Genomic DNA, 9,695 nt, shown 5'->3' with positions numbered 1-9,695 from the left:
CAATATAGCTCCCTTATTTTAGAACCGATTTTGTTGCAATTTGGACTCAGACTAATTCAGCACATATCTAATACTTCATGTACAATTGGTCGACATTAAAATATCAAACATAACAAATTAAAAAATTCACTGAAAAAGTTAAATTCTCAAATTCGTACATCGTAAAATAATAAGTGAAAAACTAAACACATTAACTTACACGTAATTATGACCGACCGGCTTGCAACACAGCACTCATGAAAATTGATACGATCCATATTGTTTTTCTAATTAATGTTATGTTTTCCTGGTGTAAAATCCCACCTTGAATGATGAAATTGAAATTTAATTGGAATTATAAAGCGTTGTAATACACTTGTTGACTTTTCGAACGCAGCGTTATTCCAACTTAAATATCTCAGTTATGAGTAAATATTTTGATTTAAAATTGTACATGTGGTCATTTGACTACAGTTTGTGCAAGCAAACGATAACATCATTCATCCGTGACGATCGAATGCTTCAGGAGATGAAGAAGGTAGCTTGCAACTTGCCGATTGCGATTTGGCGCTCCTGACATTGTTTACGAGACATATTAAATTTTTAATTAATTTTATGTTTTCCTGATTATTGTGATAATTATGACGCGCTATCGCAACAATCGTTCACGGAGCTAAAACAAGTCCCGTTAAACTACAATAATTTTACCGGAGAATGCCCCATCAATAATACGCAATCAAATCTCGAGGAAACCGCAATGGATTATGAAACGGACAACGAGCCACCAATGACAGTATGTAACCATGAATACTATACACTTCTCGACAACGTCCTTTCAAATCTCCCAAAAACGCTCTACATTGGCAAATTATTGCAACTGTGTGACTAAAAAGATGATGATATATGTACATATAGGAACATGCTATACAAACGTGCACAAACATTGCCACTCTGTCCTGCCGGATCACTCATGCAAAGACGAACAACCGATCAAGAGAAAAGCCATACAAAATATGCAAACGAATGTTATGCTCTCCAACAATTCATCGAAAACAATGACCCAAAAATGCTGAACGACACACTGAAAAAAACGCAAACGCAACTTAGTAAAATGAGTACATGTACGACCGACACGGCTCAAATGCATATGCAAACGGAAATAGCGTCGCTACAATCTAAGCACACTATTTTGCAACAAACAATCGTGGAAAATGAAACAAATGCGACTTAAGGACCTTGAGCTCACAAATCAATTATCATTAGAATTGATTGAAATGAAGCAGTACTGCCGAAATCTCGCCGAAGCATCCAACCGTACAACGACTTATCACGTGAACATAATACAAACGTTGAAAAATGAAATGGCTACACTTCGACAAGAAATAGAGCAACATACACGTTCATTCAATAAGAAGCCAACCATATCCCCGACGTTGTCAAAAACAGAAGGAACCACTCATTCTGATATCGCAGAACGAAACATTTCCTGTCCAGTACAAATACCACTCGAAAGCGACCACACGCAAGCTAACAAGCAAAAGCAAACTTACGCAGATATGGTGAAATTATCACCGCCGAAGGGACATGCTATACCTGTGATTGTCAGTAGACAATATAACCAATACACCACATTATGTGTACAAGATACAACAGATGAAAATGTTTTACCTTATCAAACGAATATTGTGACAAAACCAAAGGTATCGAACAATTTTCCACTCGCAGTCGACAATAACAATATGCATAGTGAACACAGCTCAAAACCATACACACGTGGCGCCAATAAAGAAAACCTGGAAAACCGATATTCCAAAGTGTTCGCCCAATCCACGCACGCCGTTACTACATTGGTGGCATCTCAGAAAATTCGATCTACGCTGGCATAAAAGCTTTCCTGACTGAAAAAGGAGTTGAACCCGAGAAACTCAAATTAATAAACACTAACCGCGGAACTTCAGCTGCTAAAATATCATTCTATCATAACGATTGGCAACGAATAGAGAAAAAAGACTTCTGGCCGAAAAACATTTATTGTAGACGCTGGTACTCAGAACAAAAATGGAACGCATTACTCCATACGGAAACCAAAATGCAGAATAGTGCATATGACGCAAACATTCAATTGCCTCCACCGATACCCAAACAATGTCTGTAATACAATCGACAACTCATTCATGCAATGTTCTCACATGGAACGTCCGCGGCATCATATCGGCAGGCAGCCTCAGCCACCTCCTTGATAAACACAGTGTAGATATTGCAATCGTGACTGAACACAAGCTGATGAAAAAATCTCAACACTTCCTTGAAACAATTCATGCAAACTACACGGCACACTCCATCTGCGAAACGGAAGTGACCCCACTATCTAGATGCGGCAAAGGGGGAATCGGAATATTATTTAAAAATACATTGTCCTTCTCCACCAAAACCATCAGCTTAACTGAACACAAAAATATATGCGGAGTGAAAATATGTACTGAAAAATCATTACCAATCTTTGTGTTTGCAGTATATATGCCGCCTGTGAATTACGAAATTGAAGAGTATATTGAATACATAGATTGTTTGCAAGGACTCGTAAATCGGTTTTCCAACGAAGGTATCATTCTCATATGCGGTGACATGAATGCCGATATCACGAGTGATAATGCGATAGGTACGGATCAACGTTCCACACGATTACGAGAATTTCTGATCAAAAACAAATTAACGGCTTTAAAAACAATGAGCAAACGCGACTTTACATTTAAACCAACGCAGAAAACACTGGACTATGTGATAATTGGTGATTGGCAAACTGATATCATAAACTACAATAACATAGTAACCGAAGACTGTTGCTCAGTGTCGGACCACTTCCCTATAAAAACTGTGCTGAAAATACCTGTCACAAACTTTGACATTAAAAGTGATGATGTAATTGCATGGAATAAATGTACCCGTTTGAATTTAAACAACTATGAAGAACTATTAAAAGCATATCTCTCGTGCATTAATACATCCCAGCTACAACCACATTCGACAGACATTGAAAATCTGTACGAGCATATAGTCAAATGTATGAAAAGTGCATCTCAAGCTTTGCCAAAAAGCAAATTTAACAAAAACGCTCAACCGTATTGGAATAGCTCTGTAAAGGAAGCCCACAATGAACAACGCCGAGCGAGAAAACATTGGATCGAAAATGGAAAGTTACCCGGCAGAAACAATCCGTACTTTTAACAATACAAGGATTCAAAACGAAAATTTATTAATTTACAAAAGAAAGCCATAGCCGATACAAATGAACTGTTCTACAGTGAACTAAACACGGCTGCCGATAGCATGGACATGCGTACTTTTTGGAGAATGGTTCGCTTGAAACAAAATAAAACAAAAGAGACTATAAATGAAATAGAAAGCGGCAGTGGTACCCTACGAAACCCAAATGACATTACAAGTACCTTCAGTTCATATTATGAAGACGTGTTTACTCCTAAATACTCAAACGTTCATAATACCTATCTTCATGCTGAATTGGACAATAAAATACAAATATTCTTGCAATCAAATGACATTTCGAAAGATAAGTGCCTAGCCAAGGACGTTTCAATTAATGAAATTGCGGAAATAGTGAAAACGCTTAAATTGAAAAAAGCACCTGGACACGACAAACTAGTTAGCGAGCACCTAATACATGGCGGGGATTGTCTGCTCCATTACATCAAAACACTGTTCACTCTGATGTTACAAGCGACGTATGTTCCATCTGGATGCAAGATTGGAATAATCATCCCAATTCTCAAGGAAGGGAAACCGAAAACTAAAAGCAGCAGCTATCGCCCTATCACACTACTTCCGGTTTTATACAAACTCTTTGAAAAACTTCTCCATTCAAGAATAAGCAAGTGGTGCATCGACAATGAGAAAACATTTCCGAACCTTCAACAGAACGCCTACCAAAAAGAACTGGGTTCGATCACCGTGTCGTTCAACTTACAGGAATGTATATATTCCAATATGGAATACGACTCCTCCTCGCACGTGGCACTGCTGGGCACTTCCGGTGCATTTGACAACGTCCTTCACAACGCATTATTTTTAAAACTACTAGAATTTGGAATAAAAGGAACAACGCTGCGGACGTTAATATATTGCTACACGGACATAAAAAGCGCAGTTTGCGTTAACGGGGTACTTTCAATGCCATTTTCGGTGCGACAGGGAATCAGACAAGGCGGGGTCTTATCAACTTGGCTGTACCTCCTATTTATAGACAAGCTTTTGTGTGATCTGGAGTCATCTGGATATGGAACCACCGTTGGCCACCTACAAACCGGAAATCCAACCCTAGCAGACGATCTCACGCTCATTTCAAGCAGTGCTAAATCATTGCAGCGCCAGCTAAATATTGTAACGAGATATGCGAACACATGGGGATATAGACTTAATGAAGACAAATGCATGTATATGGTCTGTGGAAAGAGTAGAGTCTTGCCACAGACTACAGTTAAAATCTACAATAAAATACTGCTCCCCGCAGAATCAACAAAACACGTAGGAATAAAGCTTCACAGATCGCTGAAGTCGTCACACGCAGTTGACGAACGAATACGGAAAGGTCGATCATCGGTGTATTTCCTAATGACAATAAAGGAAAGCAGATTCGACATTAATCCGCTAAAAATGGCCAACATCGTGGATAAGGTATCCATCCCCACAGCACTGTACGGTTCGGAACTCTGGGCATCACTGACGAACTATGATGTCCTTACACTAGAAAGGTTTCTGAGATTTGCAGCAAAAATGTGTCAAAATTTGCCAACGCGCACAAGAACTGACATGTCATTAAGCTTAATCGGTTGGCTACCAATAATTGCAAAAATTGACTCAAGAAAACTGATGTTCTTCCATAAACTTTGTTGTATGAACAGTAAATATCTCACAAAACAACTATTTGAGTACCGACTTGCGCTTTTTAATATCCGGGGCAAATCATCACAGCAAGGGTTTATACCAGACATTTACTCAGTAATGGAAAAGTATAGCCTTTTGAACCATTATTCAGTTTATCGCGATTCCAGTATTATCCCTCCTAAACTGATGTGGAAACGTATTGTAAACAATGCGATCCGCAACTATCACACGGAGCTGTGGACAGTGCGCGTCACAGGGAACCCAGAATTTGCGCGATTTAGTGTCGTCCATCCTCACATCAGGGCCACCCGCATCTGGAACGCGGCGAGGACACCTCGCGAAACATCGGAAGCCTCGGCAGCTGTGCGTGTCCTAGTAAACACGCGGGAACAGCCTTCCGAAAACAATTGCAGACACTGTGGTCACATAACCCTAGACAGCGACACTCATGCCATCGCCTCGTGTCAAAGATTAATAGACTATAGACTGACAATCCTAACGAGCGTGTAACATTCTACCCAATACAAACTCATATGATATGGTGACACTGTTGCTATCAGCGGCAAACACCCTCGATGACGAGACAACCAGGAGTATATGTAACTTCATTCATATGTGTGTTACGTAAAATTAACTGTAATGTGCTTTAAAACAAACAGACGTCTTGTGGATCTCTTTATATATAATATTCATATGTAAATTATGGTTTATGTAAATAGTACTTGATTCTATATTCATATATGTGAATGTATATTTGTTGCTTGTTTATATTGCATGTCTCAAAATCACTGAGAAGTGGAAATAAAGAGTATATATATGTGCAATTTTAAATCAAAATCTTAATTCATTACTGAGATATATGTTTGAAAAGTGTTGCGTTAGAAAAGACTCCAAGTGTTTAGCCTGCAAAAAAGCACATTTTCAAGTTTTTATTAGCAACACATTACAACGCCAAAGAAGAATAAACTGCAATTATGTTAATAATGTATCTATTCACAATATTAAAGTTACAGTTTTGTTTAACAAATATGAACAGACTCATGTCATTGAATATATATTATACGATCATGAAGTTTTAGCTGCACTACAAGTATTTGCAAATAATATTACAATTATAGTTTGCTCAAGTAGTTGTACATGTTTTTCATTTAATAGTTGTCTTTACTTTGGGAAAATGTTTCTGAACGCGTTTGATATAACCGTATTTTTGTTATTAACATGTTTCAGTAATCCCGATTCAGCATGAATACCAGTATACGAGTAGGAAACTAACGTTTATTCATATCTCATGGGAAATATGTTCTTATGTTTGGGTAGTCCACATGAACAGTAAAGTTTGTATTTCTTGTGATTTGTTTCTCTTTTCCTAGAGTATATTGCAAAGACAAATGTAACTGGTTAGATATATAATAAATATATGAATGCTCCATATACCTATACACAATTTATGAGTTTTCATACATTTAACCTGGATCAACAAACCACTATTTGCCCAAAACCAAAATTAAAATGTTATGTCATCATTTTTATTATAACAATTTTGTTATAAAACTGACAATAAATAAATAAACTAGCATATAGATATTATTGTTCGCATGTACCATGTATTGCATGTTATTATTCCCCAGGTAGAATATTAGATATTTATTGTATTTAGTATAGGATACAAGAAGTCATGAAATTGTTCATGATTGTTCACTTGATCTTTTTCATGTTGTTAACAAATGGAATAATAGGGATGTGGGAGGCCGCTGTTTCGTATTTGTATTTTACAAAGAAAATTGTAATAACACATTTTTATAAAAATATAACCACGAATGCAACACAGTCAAATATTTATTAACGTTGTTTAATTTTTACGGTGTGATATCATAAATGGACGCATGCTTATCAAAAGTACTATTAACAAACGAAATTAGATTGGCTTATGTTATTACGCCTGATTTTACGGCATAGTGCATGGAATCTGCAGAACCAAAACGGGATGCCCTGGTTTGGGTATAAAGTGAAACAAATCGAGGATTGCTGACTGTACATCACATTCTACAAATATATTGCAAAGTAAATTCGTCTCACGATCGCCGCAATACTATCGGTGCACATGATTTAAACAGACTTATCAAGAACCACATGGAGATTATTTCAAAGATTTAACTGAGAATTGAAATGCTAGATTTCATAGATTGCGCATTACTACTCAAACGTTCTTGTGTGCGTGTTAAGTATGTAAAGAACGACAATTCTTATTCGCTAATTTAATAGTTACTGATTTATATATTAAACAAAAATTAAACAGGTTTATAATGTATTATATGATTATAACTTGTTATTGAGATTCAAACGAAATTGTTATAATTATAAAATCTAGAATAAAAATTGACAAGTGACAATCAAAACATCGGCGTCGCATGTTTCGCAAAGCTGAGTAATGCGTGGGCAATAGGCGTCCACTTATTGTCATGCACAAATATTGCACCTATGCCCCGTCACGGTGTTCCTAAAGCGGTATTATGAAAACACGATAAGGATCTATGTGATGTCAGCTGTGAACCTGTAAGACGCTTTTTCCTGATTTGTCTCAACGTGACTATGTTCTGCATTGGAATAAGCGATAATGATCAGACACATCTTAGATAGAGACACCATTAGAGGATTCGTCATGTATGAGAAGGTAATATGAAACACAACTTATAAATAAACGGTTATTTTATTATTTGGTCTTGCATAAACAGTGCCGTGTATGGGCGCCCATCGGGTCTCTTATATAAATACATTATTTGTCGAATTTGGGTAGACATTGTATCACAACAATTATACTTTTTAATGTTGCTGTGGCGTAATGGATATGTAGTCAGCCAAACGACCAGGTTTGCCCCCTCATATTGGACCTAACACAATACATCAATTTCTTTTTCTACCCCATATGCAAACTCGATAATGACTAATGAAGTATTAGGCTTTAGAGGAATGTAAGGTTTATTTAATAGTTTTAACCTAAACGTGCATGTTATGGATCATTCTTGATAAAAAAAATGTTCCTAATATATATCCTGATATCAAGATATAGTGTAAATAAGATGAAGAGAGGATACAAGTGATTTATACATTTTAATCATAGAAAAAAAACTTAAAATTATTTGTTCATTCTATGAGGTACATGTGTAAATCAATCTTCGTAAAAATTGTAAAGAGTATATGTTTCTACTGGTAATATGAACACCAAATTATAAACTGGTTTTCGGCATTTTAAAGCAAGGTCATGGGGGAAAATGTACGATTTTTTTTGTATCACTTTCACTCAGGTAAGCAATTAAGGGGACAAATGCTCACTATTAAAACAAGTATTTGTTATAATGTTGACTTGACATCACATCCCACTTTTAATCATACTATAAGTCAAACATTGCATGATGCACTGATTCGCTTTTGTCAATCAAATTTAAACATTTTGTTAACGTGCTTCCTGTTGTTATGTAGACAAGATGTGTTAGGTCGAATATATGGCGTCTGCTTCTCTTTCAATTGTCTGTCAATATAACTTCTTTTTAGGCATCAGGCGATAGGCATCAGCTCCGTAAAACTCCATATTTGGCACCCGCCCCCGTGTTTTGTTCTCTTTGTTTTGTTTTGCATCCATCATAATGTATTCCCTGTATTTCTTGTTAAATTTTAATCGTCATAGCTGCTTTCTCTTTAGATTATTTAGGCATCCAGTGATATGTTTTTTAGCATTGAACTCAGTCTAATGTATCAATATTCTCCACTTTAAAAGAGCACATAGTACCTATTTATGCGCTTAGCTGCCTGAAACGCAATATGCGGTAATAGATTATCGACTGATACGAGATATCATGACATGCAAGCGAATATTGAAGCCACATTCCAGTCATGTATGGTCCCACATCTGCGTCACGAAAAATTCTCAGGTAACTTTACAGTCGCAAAATGTGAAGATCACCGCCCAATCGGTTACAAGCATGCTTTTGCAGGGCGGGGTTAACTGGCGACTATTATGTTTGATTGACGTCGGTAAACCGGTAGATAGTACATTAAAGACGATGTCGGACATCATCATGAAACCTGTTTACTGTAAACAATTAGTGTACATATACTGTTAATAATCATTACTTATGAATATGCAAATGGTGAGCAATGCATTTCTTATGGCGTCAATTTTGAAAACAATTACCTTACCAATTATACGCGGTAGAATTTAATTCCAGTATATGTATTTTTCCTCATGTCCATTTATAGAACTGATTTATACAGTATTTCTTCAACCACCTGATATTATTTGCCGCTATAAGTCCCTTTTTACACATCTTCAGCGTAAATCATTCAATATCCATGTACGCCGTGTAAAACCGTTTTTTAAGTGAGAACTCGAATTTTCTTCTGTCGTCTGTCAAGTTCCACGCATTAAAGCGTGCGTATTGCGAAATAATATGTGCTGTAACTTAATAAAGACGCGAAAATCAGTACATTATTATTTTATGATGAAACAAATCGGAATTAATGAATACTATTGGAAAGTAATGGACCATGAAGACGTTCGTAACAATACGTCAAATTACGACTTATATATTGCAGAAAATGTGTTCTCCGGGAACACTATTCAGGCGCATTATATCATTAGTGGTAGGGGACTTGTATTTAATAAAATACAAATACATGAGGCACTGCCATTCGCATGCCCACTTTCGATAACGGGGCTGCACATTAGTAAATATATCTATTATATTAGACTTCAGTTGGAGTCCACATGAAATCAACGTTCTAGATATTGAAAAAATACGGCGTCCGGAAGGGGGTATTTT

Source organism: Dreissena polymorpha, chromosome 7 (assembly GCF_020536995.1).
Source record: "Dreissena polymorpha isolate Duluth1 chromosome 7, UMN_Dpol_1.0, whole genome shotgun sequence".
Taxonomy (NCBI): Eukaryota; Metazoa; Mollusca; class Bivalvia; order Myida; family Dreissenidae; genus Dreissena; species Dreissena polymorpha.
Note: the sequence above shows the minus strand (reverse complement) of the source record.